The sequence below is a fragment of the Panthera leo genome, chromosome B3 (assembly GCF_018350215.1).
Source record: "Panthera leo isolate Ple1 chromosome B3, P.leo_Ple1_pat1.1, whole genome shotgun sequence".
Lineage (NCBI taxonomy): Eukaryota > Metazoa > Chordata > Mammalia > Carnivora > Felidae > Panthera > Panthera leo.
In genome coordinates, this window is record NC_056684.1 from 75,297,737 (window position 1) to 75,324,862 (window position 27,126).

The window sequence follows — 27,126 nt, forward strand, 5'->3', positions numbered from 1 at the left end:
AGGAGGTGAGCTGAGAGGCAGCATCTTATGGAGATGAATTACAAGGCAAGGGAGACCACCCGATGGATTTGTCAGTATGGCGGGGATAGACAGAGGAGGGAAAGCCAGATCACATGTGAGATGGGATTGCACAGAAAATGGGAGGAATGGTCTGAACCCAACAGGGGTTTTCATCAGGTGCCTACAGGCACTTCAGATGAAGGCAGGATGGTTGCCTCTAAAGCTGCTGACCCAGTGTGGACACTCATTATGTAGCTTCTGGGGTTCTGAGTTTTTCCTTTTTCCTTTGTGTGGCCATGTCCCCCTGCTTTCCAGCCTCATGACTGATTTCCCTCCATTTCCTCCTTGTGGTGCTATGGAAAATGGTTCACTTGAAATCATTTTAATATTTTTCTTTTCCTGTGAAAGAGCTCCTGCTGCTTTGTCCTGACCAGCTGTTTTAAGAACTCAAACCACCCTCACTCTACATGGGCCACAGCTCATGAAAGTCTGCCCTCTGGTTTCCCTGCTTCAACCACAGCCTTCACCCAGAGTCCCTTGCCCTGATCTATTTCACACCCACTCAGGGCTTCTGATGTTGTTACCGTTTCCCGTTTCTGACCATGTTTCTCCCCTCAGACCTCAGTACTATCTCTCTAGCTACAAACTTGGTCTTGTTCCTTGACCGTGATTTAGTTTCTCTTGACTGTCACTGCCTCCAGCAGTAGATAGCCAACCTGGTCAGCCCAGCTCCAGAGAGTGTCCACTGGCGAAGCTCCTGTGGTCTCTGTACCAGGGAGTGTTCTGGAGTCTTCTGAGTGGACTCTCTCCTGCTGAGGAGTTCTTCTCCCTCTCACATTAGTAGGAGTGAAGAGAGGGACTCTTCAAACAGAGGGACCAGCTAGAGCATCTACCGTTCTCATCATGGTGGCTGTTTGCCCCCGGCAGAGAGACAGACAGCACACCCTCTCTGTAGGGTACTAGAATGGACTCTGACTTCTCTACCTGTGTGTTGTCAAATAGAATTACTGCTCTTTATGGTTTTCCCTGCTGGCTTCCTTAATGGACTTCCAGAAAACTAGTCAGTCGTAGGGGACAATTCCCCTGCATCTCTGCTCAGATGAAAAAGTTAGCTTTTAAAATATTTCTTCATAATGTCGCTCATTCCTTTCTCTGTTACACAGGGGCAATTTAAGGGGACACATTTCAGCAAATTACTACAATTATCTTCAGCCTGCTGGTACATGTCAGTGGGCCCTACTGTCTTCTATCAGCAGCCAATGCAAAGAATCTGAATGATCTTGGAAATGTGTAGATCATCCACAATCCTTATTTTCCCTTTAACTTTAGGAGTTTTTTCAACTCATTTCCCGACTTAATGGCGAACCAGAAACAAAAAGGAAGTAATTAAATTTTATTTCACTTCTCTTCTCATTCATAATTGTAGAGAGCAAGAGAGACAAGAAAGATGTGTGAATTTACTCAAGAGAATTCTTTGTGCATCTCCTACGTGCTACATGCTACACACAAGGCTAAGAAGCAGCTTCACAGAGATGAGAGAACAATGTCTGCTTTCTAAGAGTTCAGGGCCCAGTGGGGGATGGGGACCTACGTAAAATAAAATCCAACCTCAATATTGGCAGAAGAGCATTTTCAGTGTTGTGAGGACATTTAACACTATGTGAGGGAGAAGAGGCTCAGGGAAAGCTTGTGAGAGGTGATGCCCGTGCTGAGTCATTCGAGGATTAGAAGTGGCTGGCCGGAGGGGTATCTGGGGGGCTCAGTCGGTTAGCGTCTGACTTTTGATTTTGCCTCGGGTCACGATCTCACGGTTGGTGAGTTTGAGCCCTGCATCGGGCTCCTCGCTACCTGTGCAGAGCCTCCTTGGGTTTCTCTTTCCCCCTCGCCTGCTTGTGCTCTCTCTCGCTCTCTCTCAAAATAAATAAATAAACTTAAAAAAAAAAAAAAAGAGAGAAGTGGCTGACCAGATGTAGGAGGACACTGATTTCAGATGCAGGGAACAGGAACTGACAAAAGAGGTGAGAAAGCCTGGGAGGCCTAGGCTGGGCTTGCAGGACATGGGGCATGTCTGGGGCATGGGGAATGTGGAGGTGTCCAAGAGAAGGGACGGGTGGAAAGGAGAGAGTCTGGGTTGGATCATGGGGGCCTCATGTGCCTTCCTACAGAATCGGAGCTGAGGCTACAGGACTGGAAAGCCACAGGCGAATTTAAGCAGGAGAAGGACATTATGCTATGTGCTTTTGAAGAGCGTTCGGCTCCCGTGTGGCTGATGGCTTAGAATGGGGCAAGTATAGAGGCAGGAAGACGATAATGAAATTCATGCTGGGAAGAGTTGTAAGGTTCTGAGTCAAGGCAGAGGCAATGAAAATCGAAAGAAAAGATTTGAGGGACATTAGGGGAGTACAATTGACAGAATTTGGTCCCATTTTGACAGAGATGGAGAAATACAGTATAATTCCCAGACTTATCTTTTTTCTGCTTAAGTAACCAGATGGACTTCATAATAATAAAGGGATTGTACTGTAAAAATAGCTGACATTTATTGAGCACTTTCTATGTGCTAAGTAGTTTAAGTATATTGCCTCACTTTATCTTTAAAATAACACTGTGGAGCAGATCCTATTAAGCACATTTTACAAATAGGAAAATGGAGGCATGGAAAAGGCCAGCATCTTCCCCAGGATCATGTATTATGTGCCCAAACCAGGATTTGAATACAGGTGTGGACACCTCCAGAATCTGACGTTTCAGCACTATCCTATTTTGTCCACCGGGGAGGGATTCAGTTCGGGGGAGAGATGATGAGTCCTGTTTTGAACATGCAGGTGGATGTCTAGCAGGTGGTTGTGATATGGCTTTGAAGGTCCAGTGAGTGATCTGATCTGGAGCCAGATACTTAGGGAAGGAGCCAGAGAGACAACCAGGAGTCCACTGAATTGTTCAAAATGTGACCTACTGTGCTCCTGAGCTCGTTTCTTATCTTTTGTTACTCCACAAGAGAAGGAAGGCATGCTCTTCTTCGGCAGGGTCAGGCCCAGCTGCCACAGCCCGCCCCTGAGCCTCAACCCCACTCATCACCATGCCTCTGTGACAGGAGTGGGTTAAGTTTGCTCCACTTTCTCTTTTCCTTATGATGATTCTTATCATGAGAACACATTAATCTTTTGCTATTTTCTGTTTTCATTACAATCTTTGTCACACAAGTGGAGCATCAGAATGTTAATGCCTCGTATCTTCTGTGAAGAATTGGTAGAATTCTCCATTGCTTTGACCTTTCCAATGTTCTGTGTTTCGATTGGGTCTGGAAGTTGATGATTAATGATAATTACAATAATTACACCAAGGGACTCGAAATATAAATTACCAAATGTTCAAAGGAAGCCACTTGAAACCTTTAATAGAATCTTGAACAATCTCTGTCCAAATGTTCCTACTTCCTCCATCAGACATCCCTCGGTGAGTAGGTTGGGAGAGATTCAGCCTAGGTTGTAGCCAGAAGAATAAAAGAGCTGTGATTTGTGAGCCATGTTTTAGTTATATGAAGGGGGAAAAAAAGAAATCAATTTTTAAATCAATAGAATGGTCCTTCGCCCAAACAGCTTTGCTTAACAAAGAGTGAGCATTCCATAAAACAAGACTTCGCTTTCGATTCAGATCATTAACTACGATTCCCATTAGGCAGGAGGTGCCACGGGGAAAGGGGATATTTACTTGTCTCCTCTGCTCTGGTTTCTTGGCTTTAATTTTAGGGAGGTGTAGCCTTTCATACGGACAGTTAGGACTCTATGTGGCCTTTGCTCCTTGGCCCGCAGACGACAACCACACCTGGCACTGATATTAGTGTAATCATATTTTCTGTGAACTTTTGCCGTGGGCAAGATGCAGATTCCCCGATGCTTTAAAAACAGTAAGTATTAAAATGCACTGGAATGAGGGTTTCATCTTGAGACCGCTGGTTATTTTCTTCCTGCTGCAGTAAATTGTACCTTATGTTGTGATAACCAGTGCAGTATATAAAGTATCCCTATCCAGAAGGTTGAAGAAGTTGCCATCATGCTAGGCTTTCAAAGGGAAGGATTTAGGATGACCAGACATCTGAACACATCTGTGGATGGTCACTATGGAGCATTTTTCCACAGGATGACAGAATGGAAAGAACAATCTCTTGCTACAGTTTTGACACACTCAAATACAGGCATCCTGTTGCCCTTTGACTCTGCCAGGTTATGTTATGGCATACACTATTTCTTTAAACAAATATTTTTTTCGTGTTTATTTATTTTTGAGAGAGAGACAGAGTGTGAGCGGGGGAAGGGCAGGGAGAGAGGGAGACACAGAATCCGAAGCAGGGTCCAGGCTCTGAGCTGTCAGCACAGAGCCCGATGCAGGGCTGGAACCCCCGAACTGTGAGATCATGACGTGAGTCAAACTCAGTTGCTTAAGTGACTGAGCCACCCAGGTGCCCTGGCATAAACTATTTCTAATTAGCATGATCCAGACTCTCAACATTCAGAAATCTATGCATTGAGGCTATAGTGGGAGAGGAAAAGAATGTCTAGAGAAGAATGATGGAAAGTCCTTAGTGTCTTGCTCTAGTCATATCTAGGGCACCGTGGGTTTTCCCTGAGGCCAGGATTGACTGAAACTGTGTACTACGTGTGAGAGCTTTTGCACCAGGCGAGATGTGGATTTCCTGAGGTTCGTTGGTTGGTTGGTTGGTTGGTTTGCAATGAAAGGAAAACTTTATTGAGCCCCACGGGCCTTGGGGCTCAGGCCAGATGTCACCCTGCAGACAAAGGAAGGGCCGGTGGATGAGCCTTATGTAACCTTCTTCTTGGGGTGCAGGTTGTTGGTGTGGCTCTACTTCTTGCGGCAGTTGACAGCGCAGGGTGCGGGCGAGCCTGACTCTTGCGGCAGACCGTCGTGTCGCAGTTGTATTTCTGGACCCAGCTGGCAGAGGGAAGGCTCGGTGGTGCCACCCTGCGGGTGAAGCGCCAAGTGCAGGGTAGACTCTTTCTGGGTATTGTAGTCTGAGAGGGTGCAACCATCATCTAGCTGTGTGCCCACAGAAAGCAGACGCTGCTGGTCAGGCGGGATGGCCTCCTTGTCTTGGATTGTGGCTTTGACATTCTCACTGGTGTCATGGGCTCAGCCTCAAGGGCGATAGTCTCGCCCATCAGGGTCTCCGCAAAGATCTGCATCTCTGTGTCTGCTGCAGGGCCGCTGTCTCCAGCCTGCTCGACCACCTTTTTTGAAGAGAGTTTCGTTTTGTTTTTAATAACATAGTAAGAGGTACGCAGCCCAGGGTGGCTTTTCTGGCCAGGAGACAGCAACCTTCCCTCTTGATTTTGCTCTGGAACCCACAGGGCCTGAGGGCACCGTGCATATTCTCAGAGGTGTGGTGCGGTGTTGGCTCTGAGGATTCTCAAGTTCAGGTAGGCTGACCCTAGTTCAGATGGTCCTGGTACTTTGGGGTATGGTTCCTTTCCCCAAAAGATCCTAGATCCTGTTGGATCCTAGGGGTTTCTGATGAATCAGTCTGGTGCATGCCTACACGGTTTCAAGTAAAACCTAACTTTTAAGAGCATTTTATGAGTATATTTATGAAGAATACGGTGCCAAGTATGTGTATACGTGGCATACAAACATATTTCTTCTCATCTTAAAGTTTCCCTCTTGAGAGGTGCCACACTTCTTCTTGGCCTCCATTCCATCCCAGAGGATATAGGCATGGGATGAGAGGTTTAGTCCATCGTGTTAACTGGAGCATGACCATCTGAGTCAAGTTTTGTCGCTATTGTTACCGCTTCTTCCCCGTACTTTGCTTTTGTAGCGGAGACCGAGCCTTAGCAGGGTGCACTTGAATTCAACCTGGACGCCCGGTCAGTTAATAAATGAATCAAGAAGCATTTGCTAAGTTCTTTGCTTCAAGTGGCGGTATGCTGTTTTTGAGCTTTTTATTCTGCCGAGATATTCAGAGCTTGTAAACATGAACTCAAAGAAATTCAGACTGTGACAGTTGATCTTGTAACCTGGGCAGTTACTACTATATTAAATTGCATCCTGATCATTTGGAAAGCACAATGCTTTTGATCAGCTATTGAGGTCATGTTTGTGGGGTCAAGTATCCCATCATACTCGTATTTTCTTCCAAATGGATTCTCACCTTTATTTTATTCTGCTGGTTGTTTTTCTGGCCTATTATTACAGCTATTATTGTAGCCTTAAAAATAACTCCTATTCCCACTCCCAGAAGTTAAAGGCAACATTCCTAAAAAAAAATGTGTATCTAATGAAAAAGTTAATATACTAACTTCTCCTTTTGTGTGACTATGAGGTGTGTGTGTGTGTGTGTGTGTGTGTGTGTGTATTTTGAGAATGACAAAAAGAGAGTTAGTTAACACACATTTGGACCTGAACTCAGAGTGATCGCAGATTCCCTCGTCTTAGCCAAGTGGAGAGAAAAAGGGTTCAGATGCACAAGAAAAATAAAAGTGTCAGTATGGGAAGGGACATATGGCAATACTGGGCAATATGCGAGGAACCAATGCAAATGCTACAAGCCAAGTGTTGTTTGGAGGCTGCTTAACGAGTGTGGAAAATGACCCAACTTCTAAGGTTCTATAACTGCCTCACTTAGCTCTGATTTTTATAAATAGTCACATTTGTTCCAACCCTGTCTCCACATCCTGTTAGTAATATCGGTCAATTTATATACGTCGAGTGGGAAGTACATTAATTTAGATTCCCTGAACATCTGCTGGTGCCTAGATGGACTTGAACCGAAATTAAAATCATTGAGTCATTCACCCCACAAATATTTATTGAGCATCCCAGAGCCTATGCAGTCTGTCAGAAGGCTCCCTCAGCAACCAAGGGCACTCTGTGAGAGGAGACACCCATGAGAATTGCAAAAAGAAATAAAAAGCCAGTTGGAGCAGGCCCTGGAGAATTCACTCGTCTCTTCCTTTGTGATTGTTGCCGTTCCCAAGACTTTGATCCACTGCGGGTCTAGATTCCCAACTTGTATTTGAGATTGGCTTTTCCGGGTTTGTGTCTCCTTGTTTCTGGATTCACTTCTCCTTCTTCAGCTGCTACCTCTTTCTTTTTAGACCCATTTGATTTCCTGACTCTGTACTCCAGCCATAAGGGCTTCAAACCCTACCTTCCAGCTCTTCTTCTGAATATGTGGAGATTGACCTGTGATGGGGATGGGGAGGGAATAAGACAAAGTCCCCACAGTCTGGGAGCCGTAGACTAGGTGCTCTTTATCGTGCAATAGAACAGGCTCTTGTTCTAAATGAGGGAGAAACAGCATAGCCCGAATGTCCTTGGCAGTTTCCAAGGTCTTGTCAATTTGGGTATGACTGAAAGATTCCGTGGCTCCTTCTGCCATGCCCATCTTCACACCTTAAAGTCAGTGCTGATGGTGCTCGGGCATGACCACAGGCTGTTGCTGGGCACGAACTAAGCCAAATGGGGCAAAAGGTGGAACTAGTTTCCAAAACCGGCTCTCTGCAAGCCTGCTTTCGCTCTTTCCTGCCCATATCCTGCAGGGTGTGATAATCACTTGCTCATTGATTCAACCTCTTCTGGTGCAGCGTGGAAGCTATTGTAATCAATTAAGGTCACAAGGATCCTATTTGTGTTCCATGTAACAGCCTTGGAGTGATTCCCTACCACCATGAAATAGTTAATTCACGGTCAAAATGGCCCCTCTAAAAACTGAGATCAACTGACTCACTATGTTTCCTGATCTTGTCTTTCACACGCACTGTTGTATCACTCACACTGAGGTCCCTTTCTTAAATGATCACCGTATGTCGGCACCAGGGTTGTATTTGTGTACATGATAATACACGTTCACCAGGTTGTAACCTTCATGATTTGCAGAATTTCTATCACGTGTGCTTTTGTGTAACAATTGTAGTTTGTGGACACGTAAAAAATATGAAATAATCACCATCACCAGGGAGCCCTCCAGACCTATTTTACCCAATACAATGAATGCCTTTCAATATCCTGGTTCACTGTTGCTGCCCTCCATAGTTTGCAAATGGACACTAAGCTTCCGGATGTATACATTTCTCTCACTTATAGGGCTCCCGAAAGCTTACGTCTTCCATGGAATTCTTTAGGAACTATGTTCACTTTGTGATTCCTCTGAAAGCTGAAAACTCAAAGCACTGAGCAAACTGAAAAGTCAAAGCAAAATCCCCTCGTCCTCTTGATCATTAATCACCGGCTGGGTGTGTGTGTCAGAACTTGGTGCCGCTCTGATTTCTCTCCTATGCCCTTCGGGCAGAAACCTCTTCTTATTTGTGTCTTCTGGAGCACCCAGTACACTGCCGGAGCTCCATAAATAATTAATCTCGCCAATAATAACGGGAAGCAGAAGCTTCCAAGAGTCTTCCTTTCCCCCGTTCTGCGAAACTGGTGTTATGGCATTTTGACTATCAAAACAATGATTAAGCGGCTTTGGCACACTTTATGTTTGGGCTAAATGCGATTTTGCTAATGCACTATCTCATTCCTCCCTCCCCCAACACTCGTATTTTAATGATTTCTAATTAATATTGTAATATTTCTTGAATAATTCATGTTTTTAAACAAGAAAGGCTGGCATAAATTTATGTCAATCTGTTTGTGTATTGCAGCGCCGTGCACAACAAACAAACACAGTCTGCTTCCCTTGGAGACTAGGGGAAGAGGCAACAGAAAAGAGAAGCATCAGAGTATGGGGCTAGATTCACGTTCCTCCCCAAAAGAGGGAGGCTCCCAGGTTGCCTTCTGAGGTTTCCAGGCAGACACCTTTGTCTTCGCCGACACCCCCTTATCATTTCATTTTTTTTTCCTCCTGACAGGCGCCTGAGGCCCTCAAGCTGTACTTCGTTACCCTGAACCCTCCTGTCCTCCCTCCCCAGCTGTTCCCTGAACTCCATGTCCTCTAACCGTCAGCCCCATCACAGATTTGTCTTTGTGCCTCTCTGGACATTGCTCAAGGATAGGCGCAAACTGTAATCTGACTAGTCAGGACGACGTGGATAAAAATCAGGGGTAGACTTACTCATTTAGTAGACAAGTATTTGATGAGCACCTGCTTCCTGCTCAGAACCCTACAAAGCCGGAGGGCACTAGAGCATTGGGTAACCTCGGCCAAGTAATGCGATTGTTCCTTTATAGGGGCTCCTGAGGGTGCTTGGGAGGCTCAGTTGGTTAAGTGTTGGACTTTGGCTCAGGTCATGATCTTGCGATTCGTGTGTTCAAGCCCCGCGTCAGGCTCTGTGCTGACAGCCACATCGGAGCCTGCAGCCTGCTTCGGATTCTGTGTCTCCCCCTCTCTCTCTGCCCCTCCTAATTCACGCTCCCTCACTCTCTCCCTCAAAAATAAATAAACACTGAAAAAATTTAGAGGAGCTCCTGAAGAATCCATTTCGGTCTCTCTAGAACACTAAGGGAGATTTCTTTTAAGACAGGCCTCAAAGCCCCTTTCTGGACAGCTGCTGATTCTACCGTCACACAGCTCAGGCTATAGTTGTGGTGTGGTGGAGAGCCGTCGGTGGGTTTTTTAATTTTACTTTTCATTGTGTTTTTCAGTAAAAATGAACCGAAGGACTGGAGGAAAGATTTCAGAACAAAAGCTTAGCTCCACCATGAACCTGCCATCCCTCCTCCAGACTCCACATGGAGGTGATCTCCTTTACTTTGTTCGAGACTAAGTTCGCAGTCTTTTGAATTACACATACAATTATTCAGACATCCAGAAGCAGGGACTTGTTTTCATTCGGTATTTTCTTCTTCTCTCAGATTCAGGGAGCCTGCTGCTTTAGAGCAGCTTCCATGGGAGATCTGTTGTCAAGTGACTTTCATTTCCCCCCTTCTTCTTTGGAGCTGGAGAAAAGACTTTCATATCTATCATTTCTGCCTGCATTACAGCACTGCTAATGCTGTGCTGACCCCGCTGCTGGGGCCATTAATGTGTGTCACTGTTAATTAGCAGCCAATGGAATAGCCAAGCCAGCGACATGGTTCACTGAGATGGATGTGGTTGTTTTGATTGCATTGCTATTGCTAGGGTAACTATCATTTGTACTAATGATTTCCAAGTAGGTAGCAAAAGGGTAGGAGGGAAATGACTTAATTTGATTCTTTTCCCCCCACTATCTCTAAGAGCAATTTTAGTGGTGAAAACGCTCTGTGAGGCAACAGCTCCCGAATTCGTTGAGGTCTTTGGAAAGACAGATTGTTATTAACTGACCGTATCGGGATAGGGAGTGCCGGTGATTATGTGTATGGGATAATCTTCCCCGAGTGGAGAGGACATACCTGCCCTCTGATGGACTGCAAATGGCCCCTGTAGACACAATCATCCGGCAGACAGAAGGGTCGCCCATTGCTGTTGCCCATTCTAATGACACCGAGAAGTGGAAAGTGAAGTTGAAAGTGAACACAAAGTAGTAGGGGGTATGTTGCTTGTAGCAAGAGGAAAAATGTAGCGTGTCTCTGCCCGAAGGGCATGGGAAGATGAGATGGAATTTAGGGAAGCTGATTAAATCTACACACGGGATGTTGAGCCTCTCGATAACTTTGAAAGTTTTCAGAATGCACATTTTCCTTCTTACGTGCTCCAGTGTCCCCTTGACACGTGGGCCTAATGTAACTGCATCTCATAATACCGTCGCCACATTTCCCAACCCCTAGGGCGAGGATTCAGAATGGACATCTGCCGAGAACTAGACTGGAATCGGAAACTCATGTCTCTAAGCTCAGTTATATTTCAACATTAATGGGCAATTTTTGTGCACGTCCCTCTCAGTGCATTTCTTGCCCTCAGCCATTGTATTCAGGGACTCTCCCAAACTTCCCTCTATCTCCAAACTCTGTCCTGGCTACCTTCTCACTCGCTTCCAGCATTTAGCTTTCTGCGGAAAGCACTTGGATTCTACTCCACTATTCTTCTAAAAAAAAATTTTTTTAACATTTATTTTCAAGAGACACAGAGAGACAGAGTGTGAGTGGGGGAGGGGCAGAGAGAGAGACAGAGACACAGAATGAGAAGCAGGCTCCAGTCTCTGAGCTGTCAGCGCAGAGCCTGACGCGGGGCTCGAACCCACCAACCATGAGATCATGACCTGAGCTGAAGTTGGAAGCTTAATGGACTGAGCCACCCAGGCACCCCTTCTACTCCACTATTTAGAAACATCTCCTCTTGTACCCATCTTCTACCTGTTCAGGGCTATTACTGCCTCCAGGGTCCGGGAGTCCTCTCGCAGTTCCTTGGGGGCAGTTCTCCTTCTGCCATTTCTCCCTCTCTTGGATCTTCAAACTCGCCAGCTCCATTGGTATCTCTTGAGTTTCTCTCATAAAGGAAATTAATTTACTTCCCATTTTCCTTGTACAAAACCCCATATTTCCCCTTCCCTTCATAGGAACGTTTCTTGAAACAACAACCTACAATGGAAATCCCTGCTTCTCACTTTACGTTTGTTTCTCAGACAATGAACGCTAGACTTCAGCCTCTGTCCCTGTCACTCTGCTAAACTGCCCAGCAAAGACCGCAGACAACATCCTTGTAGCCAAATACAGCCAGCCATGTTCAGTTCTCATCTGACTTGGCTTCCCTATAGAATTGATCACCGTTGGCCACTCTCTGTCCCATGATGTTCTTTCCTCATTTGGTTTGGTTTCCATGAAAGTTTTCTTGCTAGGATGGTTCTCTTAAACTTCTAGTGGCCCCTTCTCAGCCTCATTGTGGGACGTTCATTGTATACCTATCACTTCAATGTTGGGAGTCCTTGAGGGTTCTTTCTTCTGTTCTCTTATCTTTTTCATAATTATGGTCTTCTGGAGAAACCTTCTTCAAGGATTTAGTTACTACATATAAATTGGCATTGTCCACTGGTCTCCCCCATCCCCCTTTAAAAATCTTTGACTTTCTTCTTAGCATTTTATCTAAAAGCATGAGACTTTTTCATCAGGACCCCAAATCTTGTCCTCTAACTCATTATGTTCAAAACCAAAATAATTGTCATTTTCTCTGAGCCTAAAATGTGATCTCCTTTCTATATTCTCTGTCCAGAGACTGACAACCATCTACCCAACTGCTCACACTGGAAATCTGGCCCTATCTTATCTTTTACTCTCACTCATCATCCGCTGTGAGTCCTCTTGACTCTGTATCTCATTGTCACCTTCACTGTCACAGCCCTGATTTGCATCCTCCTAACTTGCATATCATTTTTCCCTGCTCAGAAATCTTATATCTTCTTCTCCCCACTTTCTTATAAGGTAAACAGGTATTTGGTTCTTTCTGCTTTTCCAACCTCATTGCCCAACACTCCCCTCCCAAGTTAGATGCTCCACCAAGCTGCTTACAGTCCCTGGATGAAGCCATCCCCTTTTCTTCCTCCATGCCTTCATACATGCTGGATCCTTTGCCTAAATGTCCTTTTCTTGGCCGGCTCCTGTCTTCCATGTCCCCGATAAAACTCTACCTTGCCTGTCAAGTTTCCATGACTCCACAGAGAAGATTCAAGGCTCTTTCTATATATTGTTCTTCTGAAACTCTGAGGTTGTTGTTGTTTTGTTTTATGCATCTTTCCAGCCATTGGGCTCTAAGCATCTTGAAGGAATGAATTTTTCTTTTTACATTTGTAATACCCGTTCGTTGCCTAGCACGGTATAAATGTTAAATAAATGTTTATTAAAGTTACATAACAACTCCATTTTTCACTTGAGGTCATTCTGTGTTTTCATCAGCTCTGAATTCCCATTTTATTAACATAAGAGCAAAATCACCTATAATTCCCAGCTACAGAAAACTGGGTTGTGTTTGTGTCCTTGTAACTCAAAAGGTATGTTACCTGGGATAAAGTATTTGATCTTTCTGGTCCTCAGATAGGAGATAGCATGATATCAAGGCTTTTCAGTTGTTTCCTGAGGAGACTGGGGATCCTTGAAGGCAAGAGGGGGATGAGGAGGAGGGCCTCTGTGCGCTCCTTACTTCTTTGTTTCAAAGAGAAGCTCTACCTTCACCCATTTTATGTATTGTGATCACATGTAGAATTGCCTTTAAACCTGAGATGCTACTGCTAAAATATAATTTGGAAACCACTTCACGGGGTTATCTCTAATTCTCTCCTAGCAGGGGGAAAAAATGTCTGTGGTTCTGTGAGCTGCATAGTAATATTGGCCTGACAAAGCACATCTCCCAGAAGCACAATGGAAATGCATTACATAATCTTTGTATAAACATTCAATTTTACACTTTCTACATAAAAGACAGAGGGAAAAGGGTCAGGGTATAAGGATGGAGAGGGAGGCAAAGAAGAGGAAAGGGGAGTCGGGAGGTCAGAGGAAGGGAGGGCAAAGGGAATGAAAAGGTGAATTCAGTGCCGGCAGAGGCAGACCGATTCCATTGCTTTTCCACTCCAGGAGCATATGCTGTGAGGAAAGCGTGCACTTCAGAGTACAGATGAGCCAGGAAGGGAGAACCTGCTGTTCCCGGAAGTCTTCCCGAGTGGGAGCATCTCACGGGGCTGAGTGTAAGGCAGGTATTCAAAGATGCATATTGTTCATGCAACACAGACCTAATATGCGAGCTAACAACTCCATTCGGTGTTTAACGAAAGAAACAGTGGTTCCGTTCCGGAGCTGGAGGACAAACTATTGGACTTTGAAAGACACTGCTGGTCTCTAAAATGATGTCATGTGAACCGTTTTGTGTGCAGTTTAAAGGTTGTTCATTTTTCTGCATAAAATTGAACATAACACACAACTCCATTATAAACCCTATCTGAACATCTGGGGTTTTGTGGTTTCCCTGTTATCATGAATCATCATGTATCTTTTCTCTGCAGAAGCTGCTTTACATGTAAACTATAACCGTGTTTATTCACTTGGTGTAATAGTGATTAGGATAAACAATGTAGAATGTGCTGGAATCTGCACAGGAGGTGCATAAATGCTGGGACCAAGCAAAAGCTGCAGACAGAGCTCATCGTGTCAGCTCTGATTTACAACATCACATTTAAATGCAAGAAGGAATGTTGACTCTAAAGAAAATCAAATACATTAAAACAGAGCTCTTTGCATTTTTAGGACCATAGACCAAATAATCCTGAAATCTATATCTTGTTGAAATGTCCTTGATAGAAAAGATAGAGATTCTGCCTAATCTAGGAATTGAGAAAAAGAGAAATAAATCCAGATACTAAAGGACAGAAAAGAAAATGCTATATAATGATTTTATGATACAGAAATATTTTTACTCCAGAAGTACATTTTAAAATCCCATTGAAAATGCCATGTAAAATTGAATTGCCCTCAGACTTTGAAAAATAATGTGGAGAATGGCTAGAATTTCAAGGTGGGAAATAGCTTGCTTTGTAGCAACCCAATTTCATAGCTAAACTGTATATGAGACACCTTTCTGAGGTTTCTACTATCTTTAAGAGACTTACATGTTGTTATCAGTTCCATTTAAAGTACTTACTTATTAACACGGCTCTTGGAAAATCCAGAATGGTTGAACAACAGCAGATTTGAATTTTATTATTTTGCTTTGTAAAAAAAAAAAAATGCCAGCTGAGAAAGAGATCAAGTATAAACTTTCATTAGAGCAGTTTATGTTTATTCTAAAGTCTCTAGAATGTTAACATGCTCCAAGCTCTATGTTAAGTCAAGGGAAGACCTTTCAGAAGCAGCGAACCAATGTGTTTTCTACAAGGCATAAATCCAATTTTTTCTTGAAAACATTAAAGCACATTGGAAAACCATTCCCCTTATTTCTTTAACTGGAAAAAGCTGCATTTGAGAAACTCACTTTACTCAGACAGAAGTAATGTGACATAAAGATCTGATCTGGGGAGGACAGAAGAACTCATATCATGAGGTGGACTCCACATTGCCATTGGCGTTCCCAAGTCCATTACATCTGGTTTCTTGTAATGAAAAAGGCGAGTAAGTTTCTCATGTGCAGATCAACCCTATCCTAAGGTGTGTGTATTCCTTCTGGGAGCTGAGGGTCAGGATATATCCTTTCTCTTTCCTTCCTCTGAGGCATTGCACATGTCTTCCATATCTTGCATCTTCAAATCTCATCTTTGGTGTTTTCCATGTCCTAATAATTACCCAGACTGTTGGAAGCCTTTCCAAACAATGTTCCAAGTTGTGTTACCTCTCCTGTCCAGCCCTTTGCACCACCCTGATTTCTCAGCATGCAGGTTTCTTTTCTTTTCTTTTTAATTTTTTTAATGTTTACTTTTGAGAGAGAGAGAGAGAGAGAGAGAGAGAGAGAGAGAACAAGCAGGGGAGGGGCAGAGAGAGAGGGAGACACAGAATCCAAAGCAGGCTCCAGGCTCTGAGCTATCAGCACAGAGCCCGACGTGGGGCTCAAACCCACAAACTGTGAGATCATGACCTGAGCCGAAGTTGGACGCTTAACTGACTGAGCCACCCAGGTGCCGCAGCATGTAGGTTTCTTTTAAAAATAATCTCTGTTGGATTTTTTTCTCAAAGGGTAAACATGAATTGTTTGGTCCCTTATTTATCATTAGAAATACATGTGCTAGAAATCCCATTATGTGACAGGTTTTTCCGGGATGTCTCTTCACTTTCCATTAGCAAGGCAGAATGTATAATGCATAGAGCATGAGATTTGCGAACCAACCATCCAGGTTCAACTTTTTAGTCATTACTCAGATCGTAAATCTCTACCTTTTAAGAGATTACTCCACAATTTAGAACTGGTCCGTTTTGTGCTTTCTCAAAGTACTTGGTCTTTTCCTTCAAAGAACTATATTTGTGACTTTACATTTACTTACATGAGTATTTGAGCAATGTCTGTCTTTCCTACTAGACTCTCGGCACCATGATTGATTTGTCTTCCATTCTAACCTCACAGACTCTGGCCCATAGTAAGTGTAAAATAAAATAAAATGAAAATGAAAAAAGTAAAGTGAAATGTATAAGCATTTCTATTACCTTTCACGCTTTCCTATAACTTACAAGGCAGAGTGCAGTAAAGACTATCTGGTAAAATGTTTTCAAGCAAATATCGGTGACTATTGAGTGTTTTAGATATTTTTCAGGGTTGAAGATTACCACAGAGGAACCCATTTGTAGATTTCTACTTGAAATTATCAGGCAGTTCACAATATATGGAACCCCTCAGGGAGGTGGTCGGTTCAAAGGAGCAGGGTATAGCAGTAAGAGAGAGTCATTCAGAATAGGAGGCATGAAGGGCAGGGTGTGCCGTGCATCCCATTCCCCTTGCTGAAGAAAGATAGCAACCTCAGATCACGTATGCAATGCTGATTTTAACTGTGGGTGTTAAGCTTTGAAAGGGATGTTGACATTTGGGGCACCTGGGGGGCTCAGTCGGTTAAGCTCAGGTCATGATCTCGCAGTTTGTGAGTTCGAGTCCTGTGTTAGGCTCTGTGCTGACAGCTTGAAACCTGGAACCTGTTTCAGACTGTGTCTCCCTCTGTCTCTGCTCCTCCCCCGCTCTCTCTCTCTCTCTCTCTCTCTCAAATATAAACATTAGGGGCGCCTGGGTGGCTCAGTCAGTTGAGCATCCGACTTTGGCCCAGGTCATGATCTCACAGTTTGTGCGTTCGAGCCCCGTGTGGGGCTCTGTGCTGACAGCTCAGAGCTTGGAGCCTGCTTCGGATTCTGTGTCTCCCTCTCTCTTTGCCTCTTCCCCACTTGCACTCTCTCTCCCAAAAATAAATAAACATTAAAAGAATTTATATTTAAAAGGGATGTTAACGAACCAGAATAGGATATGGCAATAAAAGTTGGTAGTGTCATTGAGGAAACTTTGAAAAGATAGGTTGTAAAAGAATTCAGGGTGGGGAACAGGTATAATTGTCTCCAACTATTAAATTATGATGTAAAAAAAAAAAAGGTTAGTCTTTTCTATAGTCGCCAAAGCAGAATAAGGAATAATCAATGTCAAACTAAGTAGCTGGCACTGTCTGAGAGTGGAAAAGAAGCCTTATGACACAGCGAACTTGTTTCACTGGTGTTTACTCAGAGTCTGGGGAACATCTGCCACTGCATTGGGAGGGGTTTTGGCCTGGATGAGAGACTGGATTCTAGGGCCCTGTGGCACTCAGGCAGAAGGCTGTCCTTGGCTTTAGACCCCTTGGATGGCAGTCACCGAACCTGCCCTTACTCAGCTCATACTCATCTGTAAAATGGAAAAAGCACCACCTATGTTGCAAGGCTCTGTGGATGGAGTACGATAATTTATAGAAATTTAAAAGTACCGTCTAACTTTTAGAACTGTACTGTGCTAAATAAACATCAGACATTATTAAATGAAGATAAATTTGCATTTTTTCCTTGATTTCGCATCTTGACTGTTATATACATACAAGCCAGGGCTGTCATTTTTTTCTCCTTCCGTATGTCTTTGAATCATTTCCTTCCATCCCATGCCTAACCCACCATATGCACCCTGACATTTGGGAGGACTGCTTTTTTTAAAATATTGCATTCTGTGCTCCAAATGCGCAAAATACCAACCTGTGTCAAAAACAGTGTCGTGTGTTTTCCAAATTCTGTTTCATAGGTGCCTTTCTGATCATAGAGGAAGACGTACAGTTAGGTTGTGGTTATTTGATTATGTTTTGGTCAATGGACTATGGACAGAAATGCAAGCCATTTCTGGGCCTGTTCATAAACCTTTCTCAGTTATCCATGGTGTGTGTGTCCCTTTTTCAGAAATCTTGGGGGCCAAGGTGTTTAAGAGGTCAGCCAAACAATATGGAAATAGACTAGATCTCTGAGTCCCCAACTGGAGGGCCATCACCCGAGAAAGCCACCTGACACATATCAGGCTGTGACTTGAATGAAAATTGAGCCTTTGTTGTATTAAACCCTTGAGATGGCACTTTTATTGATTTATTTATTTGTTAACCACTGCTGAACCTACAGTATTTTGACTAACACAAAAATTAGTACCACCAAAGAGCAGTAGTTAAAACAAAAACCTAGAACAGGAGGCACTGGTTTAGTGTTGGAAGGTAGGTGGTGGCTCTGACATGAGAGTTTATCATTCTTCTTACAATCCCAGGTCACCTTATTATCTTTAGTTCCTTGGCTATTATTGAGGTTCAAGGGGGATTAAAAATGATGATAAATAGCACTTATCGAACCTCTAGCGTGTGCCAGCACTGGAGAGTCTGTGCATTGCCGCAACTAATCTTTGCATCGGAAACTCCATTATTTTCCCTTTTGACAGATAAAGAGATTGAGAGTTGGACAAGCCCGGCTTCCGTGCTACCAAATCTACAATGGGATGCCTGGAAAAGTTGAGTTCTCCTTATACTGAGTTGTCTGGGGATAAGCAAGGAGAACATCTTTAGAGAAAGTATTTATTAACCTAATTTACTAACCTAGATTACAACTGAATCTAGTAAGCTAGAAAGGAGCAGAACTCACTGGGAAGAGTTAATATCTTAGAAAAGCCATAGCGCATTACTTGGGCATGCTTCCAATTGGACAAAAATAAATCTTTCTTTCTCTCTTTTTCTCCTTCTCTCTCTCTTCCTCCTTCTCTTTCTCTCTCACTGTCTCTCTCTCTCTCTCTCTCTCTCTCTCTCTCTCTCTCTCACACACACACACACACACACACACATGCACAACAAATTGAGACATAATAGAAATCTCTAAATCATGCACCAGATTACAAGCAATTAAAAAAGTATGGGCTCTGAAATACTACCCATACGATGTAGGGAGGACGGACTAAGTTACAATTGTGGTTTTGGGGCTAGAACCATCCTATTCAATATAGTAATCACTGCTAAATGTGTCCATTGAGCATTGGAAATGTCTAGTCCTGAGATATGCTGTAAGTGTTAAGTACACACCAAATTTTGAAGGCTTAGTACAAAAATGTAAACTACCTCATTAATATTGATTAAATGTTGATTGGTATTTTGTATATAGTGGATTAAATAAAATGTATTATTATTATTATTATTTTAACAGTTTATTTATTTATCCTGAGAGAGAAAGCATGAGGAAGGGAGGGGCAGAGAGAGAGAGAGAGGGAGAGAGAGAATCTTAAGCAGGATCCACACTGTCAGTGCAGAGCCCGACCTGGGGCTCGATCTCACAAACTGTGAGATCATGACCTGCGCTGAAACCAAGAGTTTCAGTGCTTAATCGACAGAGCCACCCAAGCATCCTAAAATATATTATTAATTTTACCTGCTTATTTTGATCTCTTTAATGTGGCTGGTAGAAAACTTAAAATTACGTCTGCGGCTCATTTTGTGGCTCAGATTACATTTCTGTTGGACAGTGCTGGGCTTGAGTGTCAGGAACTAAGCAAGTCAGAGTAAGCTGCAGAGAGTGTTGCTGTTCCAGAAGCAGTTCAGATTCTAGTGACGGTGATGCTGTGGGTCAGTTTTGGAGAGATTTTTCTGAACTCTTCGTTTAGTCTCTTGGTATATTTTCCTTAAGCATCCTTCCTGGTCTCCAGCCATATAGACAATCTCAGATCTTCTTGTAAATGATGCGCTTGCTTAATATTGAGAAATCAATTAACTCTCAAAGTAGCTAGAAGCAGACCAATGCTTCTTATATTTAAAGTGTAGAGAAATCACTGTGGTGGAAGGAGGTCTTCTTAAGAGCAGGCTCTGTTACTAGGTCTGGGAAGGGGCTTGAAGTAATGCCAAGGTTGCAGGTCTGGGGACCACACATGAAGAAGCAAGAGGCTAGGACACATTAGACCCACCAGACATCAAAATATGGGAACAAAGAGTAAAGCTGGGGTGATGTTCATAAGCCATCAAAGTGAACTCTCTATCCTCAATTAACTTGCTCTTCTTTTTCCTCTCAGATTGAGCTGTATCTATAGAAGGGAAAATGAACAGGCCACAGCACAACTAATCTGCTCAATTCTACTGTTGCAAAGATTGATGGAGACCATTGTGTGATCAATTTGGTCATGACACTGGGTATCAGTCATGAGCATGACTGAAATGAATGGAATCACTTTACTCCAATCTGGTCTGCTTTCATTGTGTAAACTTAGCTGGTCCTGAGGACTTGGGGTCAGGGAAATCAGCACTACACCTAAGTCTACTAACCTTCCTGAGATCATTTATTAGCAAAAAATCAGCATGTTCATGCATATTAGTTATTATAAGGAACAATTTGCCTGCCTTACTCATGTTCTCAGAGGATGTGCTTAGTTTCTGTTGAAGTTAGGAAGTGCCACAATTTAATATTTGGAAAATGAAATTTTGTTATAAGATAATGAGATCCAACCTCAATTCATAAAATCAGCTTAAAAATATTTAAATTTTTTAAATGTTTTTTTAATTTATTTTTTAAGACAGAGAGAGACAGAGCATGAGTGGGGATGGGGCAGAGAGAGAGGGAGACACAGAATCTGAAGCAGGCTCCAGGCTCTGAGCTGTCAGCACAGAGCCTGACGCGGGGCTCGAACTCATGAACTGTGAGATCATGACCTGAGCCGAAGTTGGACGCTCAACCGACTGAGCCCCCCAGGTGCCCCAGCTTAAAAATAGTTATTAAAGGAGAATTAAGGAAAATATTTGAAGTAGTTATATAATATTTGGCATGAGTTTATAAGCTCTCAAAATGGCTACTTAGAAGAAAAAAGCTCTATATGATTTTGTAATTTTTAAAAATTTGAATATAAACTCATAAGTCTCAACTTATAACTCTTTAGAACATCATTGCAGTGTGGATATGGAAGCATTTTCAATCATGTCATATCTATAATATAAATTTTACATGACACTTTGGGGTTTTTGAGGTGCTCTGGTTGGAAACTTTAAATTCCTGTGACCTCGAGTCTCATTCTCCGTCGCTCATAACATCAAATTACTTTACTGTTGACTCTTTTCCTTGTCCTTCCTGCAGTAGCCTCCTTATTTGAATTCAGATCTGGTTCAAAACATTGGCTGCTACTTTGACCTACACTGACATTTCAAAGGCTGAAGAATAATTAGTGAAATAAAAACCTCATAATTACTTTCTAACACACACCCACACAAAGCCTTTTGTTGAGCTGGCAGAATGGATTGGGATTTTTGTTGTGTTGTGTTTTGTTCTAAATGATTGAGCATGGGACTAAAGTGAAGTGACAGACATTTCTTGAATGCACAAAATGATCTGGAAGCTAAGATAGTCAATGTTTCACCTAACAGTATTGAAATCTTACTTGAGAATCAACTTTATTTAATATCTGATTTTAAACCTTAAGCACTAACAAAAAAAAAAGTCTTTCTTTGGAAAGACTTCTTTTCAGAACTTTAAAACAGCATATGATATCGTATTAATAACAAAGTCTGGTTAAGTTTTTTGTTGGCTTTTGGCTAGGTTGAGAAGACTAAACCGTGAATTGTTCTGATTCAGATATTAAGAGGGTTTGAACTACTAGTTCAACTATCCCAGTAAAATGTTTCCTACAGCATAGACAGGATGAATAGGTTTGCATTGCACCGACTCCTTCTAACCTGATTAGTTGGCTGGGCTTGTGTATGAAGGTCTATCCATATTTGTTGTAACCACGTGAGATCTTGCTTCCTCAGCCAAAAGAAGAGAAGATCATCAGATAGGAACTGCCTATTGTCGGTTGGGTCCAATGTGAGAGACTCATCACTGGGTCTTTATGGTCTACATGTTGTCTCTATAGAAAAAATATAATTTTGAATGCTGGAGACAATTATCTTACCAAAGAACCTTCCAGAGTCCTACTCATCTTTAAGTCAGGCAGTCTGTCACGTGATTTTCCACAGGACATGTTGTGTTTCTTTTGTCTGATTATTAGTTTTTTTATTTTTTTAAGTGTTTACTTATTTTTGAGAGAAACACACAGTGTGAGTGGGGGAGGGGCAGAGAGAGAGAGGGAGACCAGAATCCGAGGCAGGCCCCAGGCTCCGAGCTGTCAGCGCAGAGCCCGTCACAGGGCTCGAACTCATGAACAGTGAGATCATGACCTGAGCCAATGTCAGCTGCTTAACTGACTGAGCCACCCAGATGCCCCTCTTTTGTCTAATTATTTTTTGCTGCTGTTGTTTGTGCTCTTTGCAGAGAGATTTTATAATAGATGTAAGCAATACATTGAACAGATATGCTCTTTTGTAAACAAAACAATCAAAAGTGGTTATTTCTCCAACTTTTCATTCTTAGGGCCCTTTACGCCTGTTACAATGACTGAGGACCCTGAGATGCTTTTTTTATGTGTGTGATATGTGATTTTAGAATTAAAATCTAATTTGAAACAATAACACACATTATATGATAACCAAATATGTTTTTATTCAAAAATGCATTTTTCAAAACAAAATAGAAGAGTGTCATTGTTTTACATGTTTACACATTTCTGTAACATTTAACATGATAGAAGGCAGCTGGCAGATATCACAGCCTCTGGAAAATTCTACATGTAGAAGATAGTAAGATAATAAGACTGAAAAATAAAATTATGTCATATTACTATGAAAACAGTTTTGACTTAGTGGGCTCTCTGAGTGTCTTGAGGCACCCCCCCCCCACATGTCCTTGGACCACACTTTGAGAACTCCTTGTCTGAAGATGCAACCGAGGGTAAGACTGAAAAACTCTATTATAACCTCAAATAGATTTAAAGTGGTGCCTCAAGGGGCACCTGGGTGGCTCAGTGGGTTAAGTGTCCGACTTCAGCTCAGGTCATGATCTCACAGTTTGTGAGTTCAAGCCCTGCATTAGGTTCGGTGCTGACAGCTCAGACCCTGAAGCCTGTTTTGGATTCTGTGTCTCCCTCTTTCTCTGTCCCTCCTCTCTCTCTCTCTCTCTCTCTCTCTCTCTCTTAAAGATAAATAAAACGTTAAATGAATAAATGAATAAATGAATAAATAAATAAATAAAGCATTCGAATACACTGAGGACTTAGTAAAAAAAAAATAAACAAATGAAGTGGTACCTCAAACAGAAATAGGTTCCTTTAAGAATCTCACAGATGTATTTCATGGATCCTGTTATTAAACTAGAGGGCTCTTATAAGTATCAAGGGTGTTGGGCTACAGGAGGTTTCCAAGAACCTCAAGGTAGAGACGAACTTAGTGTGTGGGTGTGGATTTTGTCTAAGGGAAGGAAGCCAGTAGCTTCATAGGATGCCCATAGGTTTTAAAGAGATTTATACTCTGGTAAACACTGTCTCCTTGAATTAAAAGGGACACATAATACAAAATGAAAAGAGGCCTTTGGACCTCTGAACTGCTATAGGCATGAAACAAGCTGAGAAAATTATTCATCTAAACACACTGGCCATTTGTGATGGGAAAACAAGGGCCATGTGACAGAGAGTGGGGTAAAGAGCCCAGAAGGCAGAGACAAGAGCTGTGAAGATCTTTCCTAGAGAATAGGAAAGGCCTTTCCTAGAGAATAGCCCAGGCCTAACCAAGAAACTGCCAACACATGACTGCCTGCATTTTACAATTTTTTAACAACCAGTGATTCCTATGTATCTCCCGTTTTCTTTTTTTTTTGAACGGATCTACACTGGTCCTCTCATTTCTCCCCCACCATTGATGGTGTGTGTGTGTGTATGCACACATATCCAGGTGGATGTCTTCTCTAGTTCACAGGTCTTAAGATTGAGAAGAACTCTTTGCTATACTAGATTACGGATTTTGTTGCCCTTTCAGTTGGATGCATATATTTTGCATGTGGGAGTGACATCAGTCACTGAAGACCTGGGCAGACAGTGGTTGTCAGACCCTAACTTTGTTTCCAATCCTCCTTGCCTCTTGGTCTTCATGCCTGAGTGTAATCTTTACCTCTCATGTTAGGATTGGTCCTGTGTGACAAATAGAATACGGTGAAAGAGACAGTACTTCTTCTGAGGCTAGGCTACAAGAGGAAATGAAGCTTCGGCTTTGGTCTCTTGATTTCTCATTCTCAGCCACTCTGTGAACAGGCCTCTGCACAGAGGAACTGAGGTTCTGGGCAACAGCCAGCAGCAACCTGCCAGCCCTGAGAGGAGAGTAGTTGTGGGAGGTGGGTCACCTGGCTCCAGCTCACATTTGATTGAACCTCACATGATACCCAGAGCCAGAATCCCCCAGCTGAGCTGTTCCCAAATTTCTGAGAGATAATATTGTTCTTTTAAAAAAAAATTTTTTTTAAATTTATTTATTTTTGAAGGAGAGAGAGACAGAGTGTGAGTGGGGGAGGGGGCAGAGAGAGAGGGAGACACAGAATCTGAAGCAGGCTCCAGGCTCTGAGCTGTCAGCACAGAGCCTGACGCGGGGCTCGAACCCACAAACCGCGAGATCATGACCTGAGCCAAAGTCGGATGCTTAACCAACTGAGCCACCCAGGCACCCCTAAAAATTTTTTTTAAAAGATGTTTTGTTTATTCTTGAAACAGAGAGAGGGAGGGAGGGAGAGTGGGTGAGCAGGGGAGGGAAGGAGCAAGAGAAGGACACAGAATCCAAAGCAGGCTCCAGGCTCTGAGCTGTCAGCACAGAGCCTGATGCGGGGCTTGAACTCACGAGCTCTGAGATCATGACCTGAGTCAAAGTCAGACGCTCAATGGACCCTAAATATTGTTCTTTTAAGACATTAAGTTTTGGTATGATTTTTAAAAGTAGCAATAGGTAATTTCCACATAGGTTAGACAGGAAGTCTTTTTGTGTAATGTGGGGCATGAAGTAGGAAAATTGATGGCAATGGTTGTGATTCAGACAGAGTGGCACAGAACTTGAAGGGAGAACCTTGTTTTTTTCCTCAACAAAAAAATCAAGGCTGTAGTTCCAGTTCTACAAATATTACAGGGTATGAATCTTGTGAAGACTTTTGAACTTTCTGGGACTTAATATATTAATCTTGAAAATAAAGGACATTAGTCACACAATTTCAAAGGATCCTTCCCAATTGGAAAGTACTAGATTTTGCAAATCGACTTCAACACATCCAAAAACATCTTGGAATATGTCTGGCAGTTTTTTTTCAGTGGGGATTTAGTAAATTTTCACTCACTTGAATGAACTACTCTATCTTCATCTGGCATCAGTTGAAACATTCCACCTAGGTCCAATGTAAGTATAGACTTGTTTGCCGACTTAAGAACTTAAAAATACAGCATATCTCTAAATTTATTCTTAATTAAAAAAATGTAGCTTGACATTTCAGTTTCACATCAGTAATAACCTTAGATTTTAGTTGTTACTGTTTGAAAATATATTGCAAACCAATTAAATGTTGTAGAGGAACAAATAAAGGTATCAGTGATAAATGGAAAAAGAATTTTTGGTTGGAAGGATGTACGATTAATTTTAGCATCATATTCATATTTATAATCTGAACTGGCAGATTTATTTCAAATTATTCATGGTGTTTATTATGTGTGTGGTGTTTCAGTCAATGATTGGTAAATTCTGAAAGCAATTTCAGCATTTAAAAAATTTTTTGTCTTTATATAACAAGGAAAGGTAATGAAAAGGAACTACTGTCCTTTTGTATCAGCATCTCTTTAATTCAACAATAAATATTCACCAAAGTGCATGCTATCTTGAGATAAGGTCACTTTGACCATCTTTTCCATTAAAAATATGTTTATTTTACTTACAGGTGCCATCCCTTAGGACAGGCAATTGACGTTTCAGCTAGTGGCCTTTGTCAAGGAAATAAAACTTACTTTTAATGGAATGGAAGTTTCTAAATGACCCAATCTAAAGAATCGTGCACTTTGGTGAATATTTATTTATTATAAACTAGTCAGCTGAAAATGCAATTTGTGCTGCAGAAGGTGATCTGGTTATTTATGAATAGCATTATATCAGTTGTATTCATCTCATTAGAAAAAAAATCTTTGGGGGACTTAGAAAACCATGCAAGCATTCCATAATTTAAAAAAACATTTTTTTTTCTCATTTAGCTCGTTTTCTTCTTAATCATCTTTTTATGCTTTTATCTTTTCCTTGCCCCCATTTATTCGGTCTTGCCTCTTGTTTTGTCCCTATTTTTCCATTTTTATTAAATTGAAATCATTCTTTGTTCCTCCAGAAAAATTCATGCTCACTTTTCCCTTATATTTCCCTTATATTTCCTCCTCCTTTTTCCTTGTCTCCTGCTCTCCAGTGTCTCTTTGCCATTTGCGTCTCCCTGTGTGACAAACCTCTCACCTAGCTACTCCAGAAGGGCAAATGAGCCGCAGTTTTTCAAGAGGAAACTGTCTGTCAATCCAAAGAAATACAGAGGTGATATATCAGCCAAAGAATAAGGGAAAAAAGTCAGTTATTTTTGTACAATGCTCAGATCACTAAGTAATACTTTCATCTTAATAGTTCCCGTCCCATTCGATTTTGATGACATTGTGACAATACGATGTCCAGAGTTAGATTTTTTCCATGCTGCTTAAAATCAAACTAGTAGCTGGGCACCCTCTTTTTTCTTGATTGACATCAATTGGTAGCAATCCTTCCGTGTTTGGACTCGCTAATGAATTCATGGCCAGTGGCTCCTTCTAGCTCTATAAAAACCCTAAAATGGACTTTCTCTAGTCAGACCGTAGTAACATAAGGCTGTGGTAACAAAAAATTCCAAATGTCAGGGACCTAACATAATTAGAAACTATTTCTTCACTCACACAAAAAGTATTTCTTCCTCACTCTGGGTTGGCTGGGGATTTTGGACATTACGGTTGCACAGGGACTCAGGCTAGTGGAAGCTCCTTCTCAACATGTATCTTCATTTATTTCTGTGGTGAGGTGGTGCATAGTGCACTTGCTTAGATCTTGTATCCAGGGGCAACACATGATTACTTCTACTCACATTTTATTGGTCAAAGAGAGTCGCATGCCCTTACCTAGCTTCAAATGGGTTGGGAAGTACAGTCCCAGCATAAGTTTCAAAGAAGCTGAGAGCAAGTGCACTTATGAATGGCCCCACTCACTACACTGCACTCAAATTCATGCAGTCACTAGAATTGGAGATTATGGGTTCAAATTCACCACGCAATCAGGATACCATTTCTCTTACTTGGCTGCGTTTTGGGTTATGGATACTGGAACATACAGCAATATTTAGCAGTGGCAGGAAGAGAACACCCAGGAATGGTTCCAAGTGAGACACGGACAGTCTATCAAGTCT

The 27,126-nt window shown here is 42.2% G+C and overlaps 1 long non-coding RNA gene and 1 pseudogene across 1 annotated transcript; one reads left to right on the forward strand and one right to left on the reverse strand.

Annotated features, from left to right (window-relative positions):
- Positions 1–4,818: 4,818 nt before the first annotated feature.
- Positions 4,819–5,201, reverse strand: LOC122222612 (annotated as a pseudogene).
- A 13,079-nt stretch (positions 5,202–18,280) lies between these two features.
- Positions 18,281–20,018, forward strand: LOC122221288. Its single transcript, XR_006203138.1, has 2 exons — positions 18,281–18,319; positions 19,859–20,018. It is a non-coding gene; the product is annotated as an uncharacterized LOC122221288 (long non-coding RNA).
- Positions 20,019–27,126: the final 7,108 nt, after the last annotated feature.